This window comes from Pristiophorus japonicus, chromosome 14 (genome assembly GCF_044704955.1).
Source record: "Pristiophorus japonicus isolate sPriJap1 chromosome 14, sPriJap1.hap1, whole genome shotgun sequence".
NCBI lineage: Eukaryota > Metazoa > Chordata > Chondrichthyes > Pristiophoridae > Pristiophorus > Pristiophorus japonicus.
In genome coordinates, this window is record NC_091990.1 from 152,514,975 (window position 1) to 152,529,352 (window position 14,378).

Here is a 14,378-nt window from a genome sequence, read left to right on the forward strand (position 1 = left end):
CCACAAGGTGGACTACTGTGCAGCAGCAGAGGGCTGCATAACAGGAGAAGAAATTGGCTCTGCCTGTTCGCGCTGGGCAGTAGTTCCTACTTTGTGATGCCTGCTTAAGAAGCTGCACTGGTGTTGACTTTTGCTTATGGAATACCTCGTCTACATAAGTAGCCAATGTGGAACAAGGATGCTGTAGTGCAGCCCTGAAAAGGAGAATAAGAGGCAACTTTCTTTGGCACTTGTACTGTGACTCAGTGGGTAGCACATTTGCTTTAGAGTCAGAATGTTGTGGGTTCAAGTCCTATGCCAGTCTTGCAGCATCAAAATCTCATCATTATCATAGGCAGTCCCTTGAATTAAGGATGACTTGCTTCCATATGAAAAAGTTCACTGGTGTTTCAATAATAGACCTAAAATTCCAGTTCTGAACTAAATCTTGAAGGGTGGAAGATGCCTCTGTGTGGATTTTTTTTAACATGTGGTGACCGTTGCACACCAGCCACCACACGGGCTTGACAGAGCTAGGTCTTGGTCCAGTAGCAAAGATTAACCAAGATGACTGGAGATCAGCTCTGCTGCACGGACCGAGTGCACACACATATCGCAGTGTGGGCTGGCCCTTGCTTCCCCTGGGCCCCGAACTCACACCTCTCCTGGGCTCTGATCACATCCCTCTTCAATCTCTCGCCGCCCCTTCGCCCCGATCTCACTGCTCCTTCGGTACCTGCCCACGCTCCAATCACCGACCTGGACCTTGAAGACATCCCTTTTTACTGCCGTTGCTCTCCTGCTCCAGCACGTGCTGCTCCCTGGAGCGGTATGACGCCAGGCTGCTCCTTCCGCTCCCCGGCCCTGCTCCGATGGTGCTCGCAGGCCGGGGGCTGCGCAGACTAGTGCTGCACTGTTGGAGGTGCTGTCTTTTGGCTCCGTTTACTCCCTCAGGTGGACGTAAAAGATCCCATGGCACTTTTTTGAAGAAGAGCAGGGGAGTTATCCCTGGTGTCCTGGCCAATATTTATCCCTCAATCAACATAAAAGAAACAGATTATCTGGTCATTGTCACATTGCTCTTTGTGGGAGCTTGCTGTGCGCAAATGGGCTGCCGCGTATCCTACATTACAACATTGATTACACTCCAAAAGTACCTCATTGGCTGTAAAGCACTTTGGGACATCTGAGATCGTGAAAGGCGCTATATAAATGCAAGCCTTTCTTTTCCAAATATAAATCTAATTTTTATCTATAGCTGAGTTAACGTACATTACAACAACTGCTGCACCCGCTATCTCAATAGCATTATTTTATGATCAAAATAAACAAGCAATTTGTATGGATTAATGTTGCCGGTCTGTCCAAATCTAAATTGTTTTAAAAAATTACATGACATTCAGTGAAAGAACCCAGGATAATGAATTTATGATCAGTGCTTTATAATTTGATGAATTTTGTTGACATTTGATTCCCTATCAAAAAATGTGTTCTCCAATTGGAACATTCTGATTTTTTTTGCTGTTAATATTTACAGCATAAATATATTTTGTTTTACAGTAAATTAGCATGTATGAAGATGTGTTCTGAAGTGGTATAAAAATATTGCAGTAAAAGCAATCAGTAAGCCAATTTAAAATATACAACCTGTTTACTATTCTCACTCCTGGTAATGTTTAAGGATGCGGTGTCTATTGTACTTTTTACTTTGATTTCCACAATTGCCTCTGTCTGTTTTTAGGTAAGGCAATTGTTTTTTGACTGATAGAAACATAGAAACATAGAAAATAGGTGCAGGAGTAGGCCATTCGGCCCTTCTAGCCTGCACCGCCATTCAATGAGTTCATGGCTGAACATTCAACTTCAGTACCCCATTCCTGCTTTCTCGCCATACCCCTTGATCCCCCTAGTAGTAAGGACCTCATCTAACTTCTTTTTGAATATATTTAGTGAATTGGCCTCAACAACTTTCTGTGGTAGAGAATTCCACAGGTTCACCACTCTCTGGGTGAAGAAGTTCCTCTGCATCTCGGTCCTAAATGGCTTACCCCTTATCCTTAGACTGTGACCTCTGGTTCTGGACTTCCACAACATTGGGAACATTCTTCCTGCATCTAACCTGTCTAACCCCGTCAGAATTTTAAATGTTTCTATGAGGTCCCCTCTCATTCTTCTGAACTCCAGTGAATACAAGCCCAGTTGATCCAGTCTTTCTTGATATGTCAGTCCCGCCATCCCGGGAATCAGTCTGGTGAACCTTCGCTGCACTCCCTCAATAGCAAGAATGTCCTTCCTCAGGTTAGGAGACCAAAACTGTACACAATACTCCAGGTGTGGCCTCACCAATGCCCTGTACAACTGTAGCAACACCTCCCTGCCCCTGTACTCAAATCCCCTTGCTATGAAGGCCAACATGCCATTTGCTTTCTTAACCGCCTGCTGCACCTGCATGCCAACCTTCAATGACTGATGTACCACGACACCCAGGTCTCTTTGCACCTCCCCTTTTCCTAATCTGTCACCATTCAGATAATAGTCTGTCTCTCTGTTTTTACCACCAAAGTGGATAACCTCACATTTATCCACATTATACTTCATCTGCCATGCATTTGCCCACTCACCTAACCTATCCAAGTCGCTCTGCAGCCTCACAGCATCCTCCTCGCAGCTCACACTGCCACCCAACTTAGTGTCATCCGCAAATTTGGAGATACTACATTTAATCCCCTCATCTAAATCATTAATGTACAGTGTAAACAGCTGGGGCCCCAGCACAGAACCTTGCGGTACCCCACTAGTCACTGCCTGCCATTCTGAAAAGTACCCATTTACTCCTACTCTTTGCTTCCTGTCTGACAACCAGTTCTCAATCCATGTCAGCACACTACCCCCAATCCCATGTGCTCTAACTTTGCACATCAATCTCTTGTGTGGGACCTTGTCAAATGCCTTCTGAAAGTCCAAATATACCACATCAACTGGTTCTCCCTTGTCCACTCTACTGGAAACATCCTCAAAAAATTCCAGAAGATTTGTCAAGCATTATTTCCCTTTCACAAATCCATGCTGACTTGGACCTATCATGTCACCGCTTTCCAAATGCACTGCTATGACATCCTTAATAATTGATTCCATCATTTTACCCACTACCGATGTCAGGCTGACCGGTCTATAATTCCCTGTTTTCTCTCTCCCTCCTTTTTTAAAAAGTGGGGTTACATTGGCTACCCTCCACTCCATAGGAACTGATCCAGAGTCAATGGAATGTTGGAAAATGACTGTCAATGCATCCACTATTTCCAAGGCCACCTCCTTAAGTACTCTGGGATGCAGTCCATCAGGCCCTGGGGATTTATCGGCCTTCAATCCCATCAATTTCCCCAACACAATTTCCCGGCTAATAAGGATTTCCCTCAGTTCCTCCTCCTTACTAGACCCCCCGACCCCTTTTGTAACCGGAAGGTTGTTTGTGTCCTCCTTTGTGAATACCGAACCAAAGTACTTGTTCAATTGGTCCGCCATTTCTTTGTTCCCCGTTATGACTTCCCCTGATTCTGACTGCAGAAGACCTACGTTTGTCTTTACTAACCTTTTTCTCTTTACATATCTATAGAAAGTTTTGCAATCCGTCTTAATGTTCCCTGCAAGCTTCTTCTCATACTCCATTTTCCCTGCCCTAATCAAACCCTTTGTCCTCCTCTGCTGAGTTCTAAATTTCTCCCAGTCCCCAGGTTCGCTGTTATTTCTGGCCAATTTGTATGCCACTTCCTTGGCTTTAATACTATCCCTGATTTCCCTTGATAGCCACGGTTGAGCCACCTTCCCTTTTTTATTTTTATGCCAGACAGGAATGTACAATTGTTGTAGTTCATCCATGCGGTCTCTAAATGTCTGCCATTGCCCATCCACAGTCAACCCCTTAAGTATCATTCGCCAATCCATCCCAGCCAATTCATGCCTCATACCTTCAAAGTTAGCCTTCTTTAAGTTCTGGACCATGGTCTCTGAATTAACTGTTTCATTCTCCATCCTAATGCAGAATTCCACCATATTATGGTCACTCTTCCCCAAGGGGCCTCGCACAACGAGATTGCTAATTAATCCTCTCTCATTACATAACACCCAGTCTAAGATGGCCTCCCCCCTAGTTGGTTCCTCGACATATTGGTCTAAAAAACCATCCCTTATGCACTCCAGGGAATCCTCCTCCACCGTATTGCTTCCAGTTTGGTTAGCCCAATCTATGTGCATATTAAAGTCACCCATTATAACTGCTGCACCTTTATTGCATGCACCCCTAATTTCCTGTTTGATGCCCTCCCGAACATCACTACTACTGTTTGGAGGTCTGTACACAACTCCCACTAACGTTTTTTGCCCTTTGGTGTTCTGTAGCTCTACCCATATAGATTCCACATCATCCAAGCTAATGTCCTTCCTAACTATTGCCTTAATCTCCTCCTTAACCAGCAATGCTACCCCACCTCCTTTTCCTTTTATTCTATCCTTCCTGAATGTTGAATACCCCTGGATGTTGAGTTCCCAGCCCTGATCATCCTGGAGCCACTTCTCCGTAATCCCAATCACATCATATTTGTTAACATCTATTTGCACAGTTAATTCATCCACCTTATTGCGGATACTCCTTGCATTAAGACACAAAGCCTTCAGGCTTGTTTTTTTAACACCCTCTGTCCTTTTAGAATTTTGCTGTACAATGGTCCTTTTTGTTCTTTGCCTTGGATTTCTCTGCCCTCCACTTTTCCTCATCTCCTTTCTGTCTTTTGCTTTTGCCTCCTTTTTGTTTCCCTCTATCTCCCTGCATTGGTTCCCATCCCCCTGCCATATTAGTTTAACTCCTCCCCAACAGCACTAGCAAACAATCCCCCGAGGACATTGGTTCCGATTCTGCCCAGGTGCAGACCGTCCAGATTGTACTGGTCCCACCTCCCCCAGAACCGGTTCCAATGCCCCAGGAATTTGAATCCCTCCCTGCTGCACCATTGCTCAAGCCACGTATTCATCTGAGCTATCCTGCGATTCCTACTCTGACTAGCACGTAGCACTGGTAGCAATCCCGAGATTACTACTTTTGAGGTCCTACTTTTTAATTTAGCTCCTAGCTCCTTAAATTCATTTCGTAGGACCTCATCCCTTTTTTTACCTCTATCGTTGGTACCAACGTGCACCATGACAACTGGCTGTTCTCCCTCCCTTTTTAGAATGTCCTGCACCTGCTCCGAGACATCCTTGACCCTTCCATCCTGGAGTCTCGGTTGCGGCCGCAGAAACGCCTATCTATTCCCCTTACAATTGATGTTCCGGGCTTCGAAAATTCTCATTAACGTAAATTGGCTTCAGGTTTAAAGTAGGTTGACCAAACTGGCAAGCTAAAACTTTGAGTGAATTCAAATGTCTTAAGTTCAGTGAAGCTATATCAAGTGGAGATTTCTGCTATTCAGCCTTGGATGAGCATTTGCAAGCTTTTCTTAAAACCAGGTCTCTCCCGGTCATTGAAGCTAGCAAAACAGTATCTGCGGTATGTACAATACTTCAGTTATTTTGGTCAGTTTGCGAAACTATAGCTCCATATGTAAATGGAGTAGTTACTTGTTTCTATCTGTTTCATGTTGTTTCCGATTTTAATGAAATATGAATGGCTTTAAAAAATGTTAAATGTGATAGATTGACCATATGCCTTCAGGAAATACCCAGAGCATGATTTTTTTCCCCTGTTTAGTGTTAATACAATCTTGCTGCGTTCACATTGCTGACTGTCCTCTTTGCTGATTACATGAAGATGAATCCCAGACCTCATTTTGTGTGCACTACGCATTGTGTTCCATTGGAATCATGTTCCATGGGAACCAAGCTGTTGTGTTAGACTGTCCCATTAGTTCTTCCAAGGAAAAGGAAATAAAGTGTTGTACTGAGGTGTTGTTTAGGCTTTTGAAACAAAATTTTCACTTTCAGTGCCTCAATAAGTATGCTCATGGCCAGGAAGTTGTGCATTTTATGAGCTTTGCCTTTGCAGAGGAGTATGTGGTCCAAGACCAAACATTAATCCAACTATAGTAAATCCTATGTTTACTGCCTATTTGAAAAAGGAAATATCACACACAAGATCTGTGCAGGTTAAAATGACTACAATAATTTATAAACTAAGTAAGATGCATTAAAAATTACATGAAATACAGTATAGCAAAGTCCTCTTACAGAGCCCTTAACTCTCGCAAAAAATGTTTTCAGTACAGTCTTCTGACTTCAATAATCCAATAATCGTAACTTTATCAATGTCTTGAAGTTTTTTGAGATCTTGGGGGCTTTCGGGGTCTTGCGGCGAAAATGGTAGTGATACGTGAAACTTACCATTTTCGCTGAGGTACCGTTTTTAGGCCGAACTTTCAGCCTTTACGTCGGTAAAGAAGCATTGCACAAGCATTCGCGGCGCAAAATGCGAGTTTCGGCAACTTTAGTCCGGGGCTGGGAGCGCTGAGAGAGAGGCCTTGGGAGGGGTCAAAAAAACATTCCAAAAAACATTCCAGAAATATTTACAAAACCCTTAGCTATCTAATCGCTGCAAAGAATTAAAAAATAAAAATGTTAACTTACCTTTTTTGCAGGTTTTCATACTTACCGCTGCTGACAGGGCTGCACCGACAGCTTTGACCTGTCGCTATTCTGGGCGCGGCGTACAGGTCGGGAGAGAGACGAAAGTCGATTGCAAACGCCACCCGAGTTGTTGCACCGCCTGCGCACCTCTCCCCGGCGGGACTTGGAAGCGCCGCCGCAAACAGCTACCCGAGGATCCGGCCCCGGCTTTGCGACTGGGTTTTTGCCGGGGAGAGTCAAATCACGGCGAAAACCCAGTCGCAGACCTTTCCAAAATCCATCCCCATGAGTGCTTCCCTGGTGTACAAAAAACAGCTTTTAATATGGCTTTCTTCCTCTGACAGGCACAGGTTGTGAATGATCTGCATTCACACAAATCTCAAAATCCCTTTGATTTCAGGATGATAAATCAAAGAACGATACAATTCTGTCTTAAAGCAATGATGCAAAGCCAAATAATTCCAAATATCAGACAGATGTATGGCATGATATGAACTCTGACTAAAAATACACTGCTGAAGCTAGTCCAGAGAACTGGTGTGGCTCTGGTGCAAGGACACTTGCTTGTTTACTCAGATGGGATGCAACTTTCACGGTATGTTAATACAGGTTTGACCTCCAAAATCCGGAGTTCCTGAATCCAGAATGTTCCAGAATCCGGACACCGGGCCGATTCATGGCAGGGTCGTCCGGAAAGCGGAAAATGTTCTGATATCCGGACTCCCCCCGCCTCGGCAAACCGACTTCGCCCCGGCCTGACTTCGCCCGCCCCAACTTCGCCACGAATTCGCCCGCCCCGAAATCACACGGCCCGATCTCACCCGGGCCCGACTTCGCCCCGGCCCTCCTCACTCCCCTTTACCTCGGCTGCCCGACCCCACCTACCTCAGGCCAGACAAGGAACTCCTCCATGGCGGCAGCACCCCACCCGATCAGGTCCTCGGCGGTGGGGCCCCACGCGAACATCTCCTCGGCGGAGCCCCGCGCAAACATCTGCTCAGCGGGGCCCCGCGTGAACATCTCGGCGGCGGGTCCCACGCGAATATCTCCTCAGCGGGGCCCCTCGCAAACATATCCTCTTTGGCGTGGCCCCGTGCAAACATCTCGGCGGCGTGGCCAGCGCGAATATCTCCTCTTCAGCGGGGCCCGTGCAAACACTTCCACGGCAGTGGGACCCCGCCCGAACACTTCCACGGTGGCGAGGCCCCACCCGGCCGACCCGAACAGCTCATCGACGAGCAACCCCCCTCCGCCCCACCCCCCCACCCCCCCTTTCTGACATTCCGAAATCCGGAAATACCCGAACCTGGGCTTGGGTGTTTCCGGATTCATGATGTCAGAAAGACGTTCCAAAATCCGGAAAAACGCAAAATCCGGAACGCCCTCAGTCCCAAGGGTTCCGGATTCGGGACGCTATACCTGTAATTCTTTCACAATGACAACAAAGTTGATTAAATTCAAGCTAGTGAGCCTGTTATAATAATGGTGCTAAAGGACCATTTAACTATAAACCTTGGCATGCCAAGATAAAAGATTATATCGAAGTCAACTTTTTGCTGAAAGCATTTTCCTTCTTCTCATAGACTGATCGATCCTCCCTCATACACAAGAATGTGCCTTCCATTTTATAGTTGACTCATCACGGTTTTTAATACAAAAATACACCAGCCTAACCAGACAACATTTCTGCACTGATCACAGCTCAATCCTGTCATGTTGCAAGTGACTAGTATAACTTGTATCCCATTATACGCAAATACTATCCCCACCACTTACACCGCGCATAGTTATTGCCAGCAACCATTTATACCACCATCATCATAGGCAGTCCCTCGAAATCGAGGAAGACTTGCTTCCACTCTAAAAGTGAGTTCTCAGGTGGCTGTACAGTCCAATGCGGGAATTACAGTCTCTGTCACAGGTGGGGCAGACAGTGGTTGCTGGAAAGGGTGGGTGGGGAGCCTGGTTTGCCGCATGCTCCTTCCGCTGTCTGTGCTTGATTTCTGTATGCTCTTGGTGACAAGACTCGAGGTGCTCAGCACCTTCCTGGATGCTCTTACCCCATTTTGGGCGGTCTTGGGCCAGGGAGTCTCAAGTGCCAGTGGGGATGTTGCACTTTATCAAGCAGGCTTTAAGGGCCAGGCCAACATCCTGGCCAACATCCCCAGCATTGAAGCACTGACCACACTCGACCAGCTCTGTTGGGCGGGCCACATCAGCCACATGCCCGACACAAGACTCCCTAAGCAAACGCTCTACTTGGAACTCCAACATGGCAAGTGAGCCCCAGGTGGGCAGAGGAAACGTTTATACCAGCCAACTAATGGTCGCCATTTGCCATTCCCATAGATGTCAATTACGTTAAAAGCTCCGGTCATTTCAGGCAAAGTCAGGTTTTCCGGCAGGTTTTCACGTCTCATTAAGGTGCAATTACCTTGGCTACTTACATTTGAGTCGGTTAATCGTCCCCCATAACAAAAGTGCCTTGACAACAACTGTGGGTAGAGTTTCCATTAGTAACATCAGCCTAATCCGGGCGAAATCGGCCAAGAAATCAGCCGAACCAGCTCAAAAGCTCGGGGAATTCTAAATGCAAGTGAGTTACACCCAAAACCACTTGCGGTCGTGTTTTAAGCTGGTTTATGATGCACTTTGCCTGGATCAAGCCCCCCCGCCCCCCCCCCCCCAGCCCCCCACAAAACTGGCCACACACCCCAGGCCTACATTTTGAAATTCAGCCAATCACGTTAGTTCGGGAAGGCTCTTCAAATTGCACTCATTTACTTAGGCGCACAGGCACTAGTAGGCACATTTTAAAAGATTTCTCAGATCAAAAATATTTAATTTACTAGGAACTGTACACCAATAAAGCTATTAAATTGTTGAGTAGTTTTTTTTAAGTCAGTACAATGATTTTAAATCGGGTTACTCATAGTTGGAGGACTGGACACTGATCAAAAATGGGTATTTTTGGTGATAAACCCATTTTCAGCTGTATTAATCAAACTGCACCATGTTAATGCTCTTAAATACATCAAGGAATACTAAAAAGAAAAAGGAAGATTGGATTTTTATAGCGGCGTTCATGACCAACAGACATCTCAAAGCACTTTACAGCCAATGAAGTGCTTTTGTAGTGTAGCCACTGTTGTAATCTGGGAAAAAGCAGCCAATTCGCAAACAGCAAGCTGCCATAAACAGCAATGTGATAATGACTAGATAAACCATTTTTGTTATGCTGATTGAGGGATAAATATTGGCCAGGACACCAGAGATAACTCCCCATCTCTTCTTCGAAATAGTGCCATGGGATTTTTTACATCCACCTGAGAGCGCAATTGAGGCTTTGGTTTAACATCTCATCCGAAAGACGGCACCTCCAACAGAGCAGTGCTCCCTCAGTACGGCACTGGAGTGTCAGCCTAGATTTTTGGGCTGATGCCCTTGGAGTGGGATTTGAACCCACAACCTTCTGCCCAAGAAGTGAGTGTGTTACCCACTGAACCACAGCTGACACTAATTGTTCGAAAGAAAAACAAATAAATGATTACCTTTTATTTGGCTGCCTGATTTCGCTGCTCATGAAACATTTTACATTTATGATTATGCAAATAAATGTTATCAGAAACCCGAATTGTAACCTAACCAGCCCAATTTCGATTCCATTTTGGGAGTAATTTCCTGATTGTGCCCAAAGTGGAATCTCTACCCCCTGAAGTTTTACCGTCCAGCTCATTTATTGTTCTGAAAGGGTTATGGGGGCAGACTCAATCACGGCTTTCAAAAGGGAATTGGATAAGCACCTGAAAGAAAAATAAATGACAAGGCTACGGGGAAAGGGCGGGTGAGTGGGACTAGCTGAGGTGCTCTGGCAGAGAGCCGAATGGGCTCGACGGGCTGAATGGCCTTCTTCCGTGCTGTAACCATTCTATGATTGTATGATTCTATAACCAGGTATAATTGAACTTTTGCTTTACTATGAAGTAAGGCTGTTGGGTTATTATGAGAGGCCAGATCCATGCTGTTAGGGATAATATGACACATGGCACATTACAGAAAAAGATTATGTGGCTGCAGTAAGTTTAATTGAAGCTCTAGGCCAATCTAAACCTGATGCCTGATGGGTTCAGTCAAACTACAAGTCTATTTTCTTTGTTATGAGCATACTTGGTTTGCTTCACTGTAAGAAAGTGCACTAAATAATCTAAAAAGCTAGAAGGGAGCATTGTACAGAATGTGAAATATCCACTGGGTCCAATTATTGTTAAGGCTCGTCATCATAAACAGCCTACTGTAGAATGACTAACCTACTTCAGAGGTCAAGGGAGCCATGGACAATGTATTTGTCTCTTTGCTCATGGTGAGAATATGATTCTGGTGCTGTGACATTGGCCAGAATTTTCTGGGGTCTGTGCAGGTGCGATTCGAGGCTGGTCGGGTAGGAAATGTGAAAACAGTTTCAGCGGGTCAGGAACCCGCTGTCATCCCGCCCCCCACACGCCTTTCCCTTAAGCATTTTCCAGTGCGGCAGCGACCCAATTGGCAGAGGCGGGTGGCCTAATGCAAATCATTAACAGATAGTTGTCAGATTCTTAAGAGCCTTTTTCAACCTACCTTTCAAATTTCCCTGGCTGCCCATGGGATTCCCGCAGCTCGGAAACCACGGCTGTCAAACTGAGGCAGGAGTTGAGTGGCCATTGCTCCAGCTGATTACTTGATAGCTTCAAATGTATTGTAAATATATACTATAAATACATTTAAGCCCTTTGGGACATTTTACTACATTAAAAGCGCTATATAAATAAAAGTTATTATTATTATAAAACATCCCACCTCACAGCTGAATACTTTCCTTCGGCAGAAGCTGTTGCTGGCTACATTCCCAGCACACATTTAGCTTTCTACAGGCTGCAAGTGCTGCCAGCAAAGTCACCATCCGGTCTCACCTCACTGTTATAACCTATCATTCCATTGACAGCTTGCTCCTCTGATCTCTACTTGACCTGCCATCTATTCCATCAGCATGAGTGCCGTTTACACTGTGTCACCTTGGTCCTCAGAATTGTATCATGATGAGTCCCAGCACCAATAGTACCAGGCACACCAGCAGCACCAGCAATACCAGCAACCTTCTCAACCACCTGATGCTGCACAGGACAGCGGGAATCTGTGCAGGGTGATACCCAGGGCTGGATTAAGGGCCTGATGGGCCTGGGGCAAACTGATCCAAATGGACCTAAAGTTATGTTTGTTCATGTACATTACATTATTGATTCTGATTCTGAGTATGAAAACATCAGCCAGTATATTCAACAATGAAAGCATATATGTCAAATGCATAAATATAATAACAAATTACTACAGTGGACTTATAATATAATATATTAATATAATATATTATATATTAACATATATTTTATATATTAAATATATTATATAATAAGTTATATAACAGCACAATTAAAGATCTTGTCTCTGCAAAAATAATTATGTACATGTTAGGCCAATAAACAATATTTTCCTCAGTCTTGTTTTTCCTCTCTTATTGTCTATTCTACTCAGCTTATTTGGGAGGCCTTTTATTGTTTTCCTACATTTATTTGGTGGCCCTATGTTCTTTGCTGGGCCTGAGACTGCAGCCCCATCCACTCTATGGTTAATCCACCCCTGGCGATACCCCCCACTGAGCAGCAGTGCCAAAGGAGGTTCTGGCTATTATGTCAGGTATTTGCACATTGCTCGAACAAGACCTGCAACCCAGAGGAGTGGATGGACACGCCTTACCAGTGGCTGTCAAAGTTACCAGCACCCTCAACTTCTTCGCGTAAGGGTCTTATCAGGAAACTTGCAGCTGACATTTGTGGCATCTCACAGTCGATCGCCCAGAAACACATCACACAGGTCACTTGTGCCATGACTGACAAGTCAGCCAATGATATCAACTTTGCCACTGATGAAGCCAGTGTTACTGAGTAAGCGTTTGGCTCTGACTGGCTTCATCGGCTGCGCACATGTGGTCATCAGGGCACTCCATCATCACCCAGGCGTCTTTGTCAACTGCAAGGGCTTCCACTCCCTCAATGTGCAGCTGGTATGCAACCACTGGAAGATTTCCTTGCAGCTGCCATGACTCTTTCGTCCTATGCCAGTCCAACCTCCCTCAGTTCTTTGCTGCGCCAAACAGATTTTCCGGCTGGCTGCTTGGAAATAAGGGCTATTTCCACCAAATGTGTCACAAAGCAGACAATAGGCATGCTGAAAATGCACTACAGATGCTTTGACAGATCTGGAGGAGCATCAGCCAGGGTCTCCAGAAATGTCGTGGTTTGCAGCGAGCTGCACAACATAGTACAGCAGCGAGGATTAGTACTGCATGAGGAACAGGGCACAGCCTTGTCAGAGGAGGAGGAGGAGCACCAGCTGGAAGACAAGGAGCCGGAGCTGGAGGAACCTGCGGCCCAGATCCCACCAGCAATCGAGCACATTGCTGCCTGGGAGGCCAGGGATGGGCTCATCATGGCCAGATTTACTTAACTTTATGTAGTGCAGCCATACGGTTGCCACTTGCTGTGCCAGGTTGACGCCACCTCACAGCAACGCCATATGGCATCTCTATGTTGACCAGGCCATTCCTTTCACACTGACCACCATTGCTGGGGTACCGTTATGTCTCAACATTCACTGCAACTCACAAAGCCACTTCTAAAGGTGCACACAAATGTGTCCAAGATGGGAAACTGGTAAAACTAAAGATTTTAATGGTTCACAATACATTACTAGAAACTTGACATTAACATTGACTAAAACACACAAGTTGCTACCTTTGTGAATCTACTTGTGTGTCATCTTTCTATTCTGCGTGCTTCTATGAGGTGGCTTCAGCAGAGATAGAGGCAGCCTGCTCACTTCTCGACTATGACTGCTTAGACAGTCTTGGCGGACGTCCTCTGGGTTTTGGAGCCGGTGCTGGACCCGCCAAAGTCTGCTCTCCCTGTGACTGTGCAGGGGCATACTTGGTCATTGCGATCCGAGGAACCATCTGGGGCTTTCCCCTCGCACCATCATCCCTCTCATGGGCCACCCACACTTCCCACTAGCAGGGAGCTGGAGTGAAGTTTGCTGCACATCAGTGGAGCCATAAGGGCCCACGTCTACGCTGATGTCCCTCCTATACAGGAGGTCTATAAGCCTCTGCCATCTATGGTCCGTGGATAGCCATCTATTCTCCATGGAGGCCATGTGCTCCTGTGAGTGACGCATTAGCTGCTCCATGCGGGGGCTATCCTATCCATGGAATAGCCTACAGTTGCCATTTCCTGTGACACGGTAGTGCTGATGTTGGAGACGGACTCCTCCATTCTCTGAACATTTTCAGCTATCGCGCAAAACCTCTCAAAGCCCCCTGCACTTCTTCCTATACCTCAGGGAATGCTCCCTACTGGATGGCCCCAAAGCTCAGCGCCTGCAATAACCATGGACGATTTTAATCTTCATATAGATTGGACAAATCAAATTGGCAAAAGTCTTGAGGAAGGGTTCATAGAGTGTATTTAGGATGGGTTCTTAGAACAATACATTGTGGAACCAACTAGGGAGCAAGCTATTTTAGATCTAGTAATGTGTAATGAGATAGGATTAATTAATTATCTCATTGTAAAGGATTTTCTAGGAAAGAGTGATCATAACATGTTAGAATTTAAAATTCAGTTTGAGGGTGAGAAATTTGGGTCTCAAACTAGTGTCCTGAACTTAAATAAAAGTAAATATGAAGGTATGAAGACAGTGTT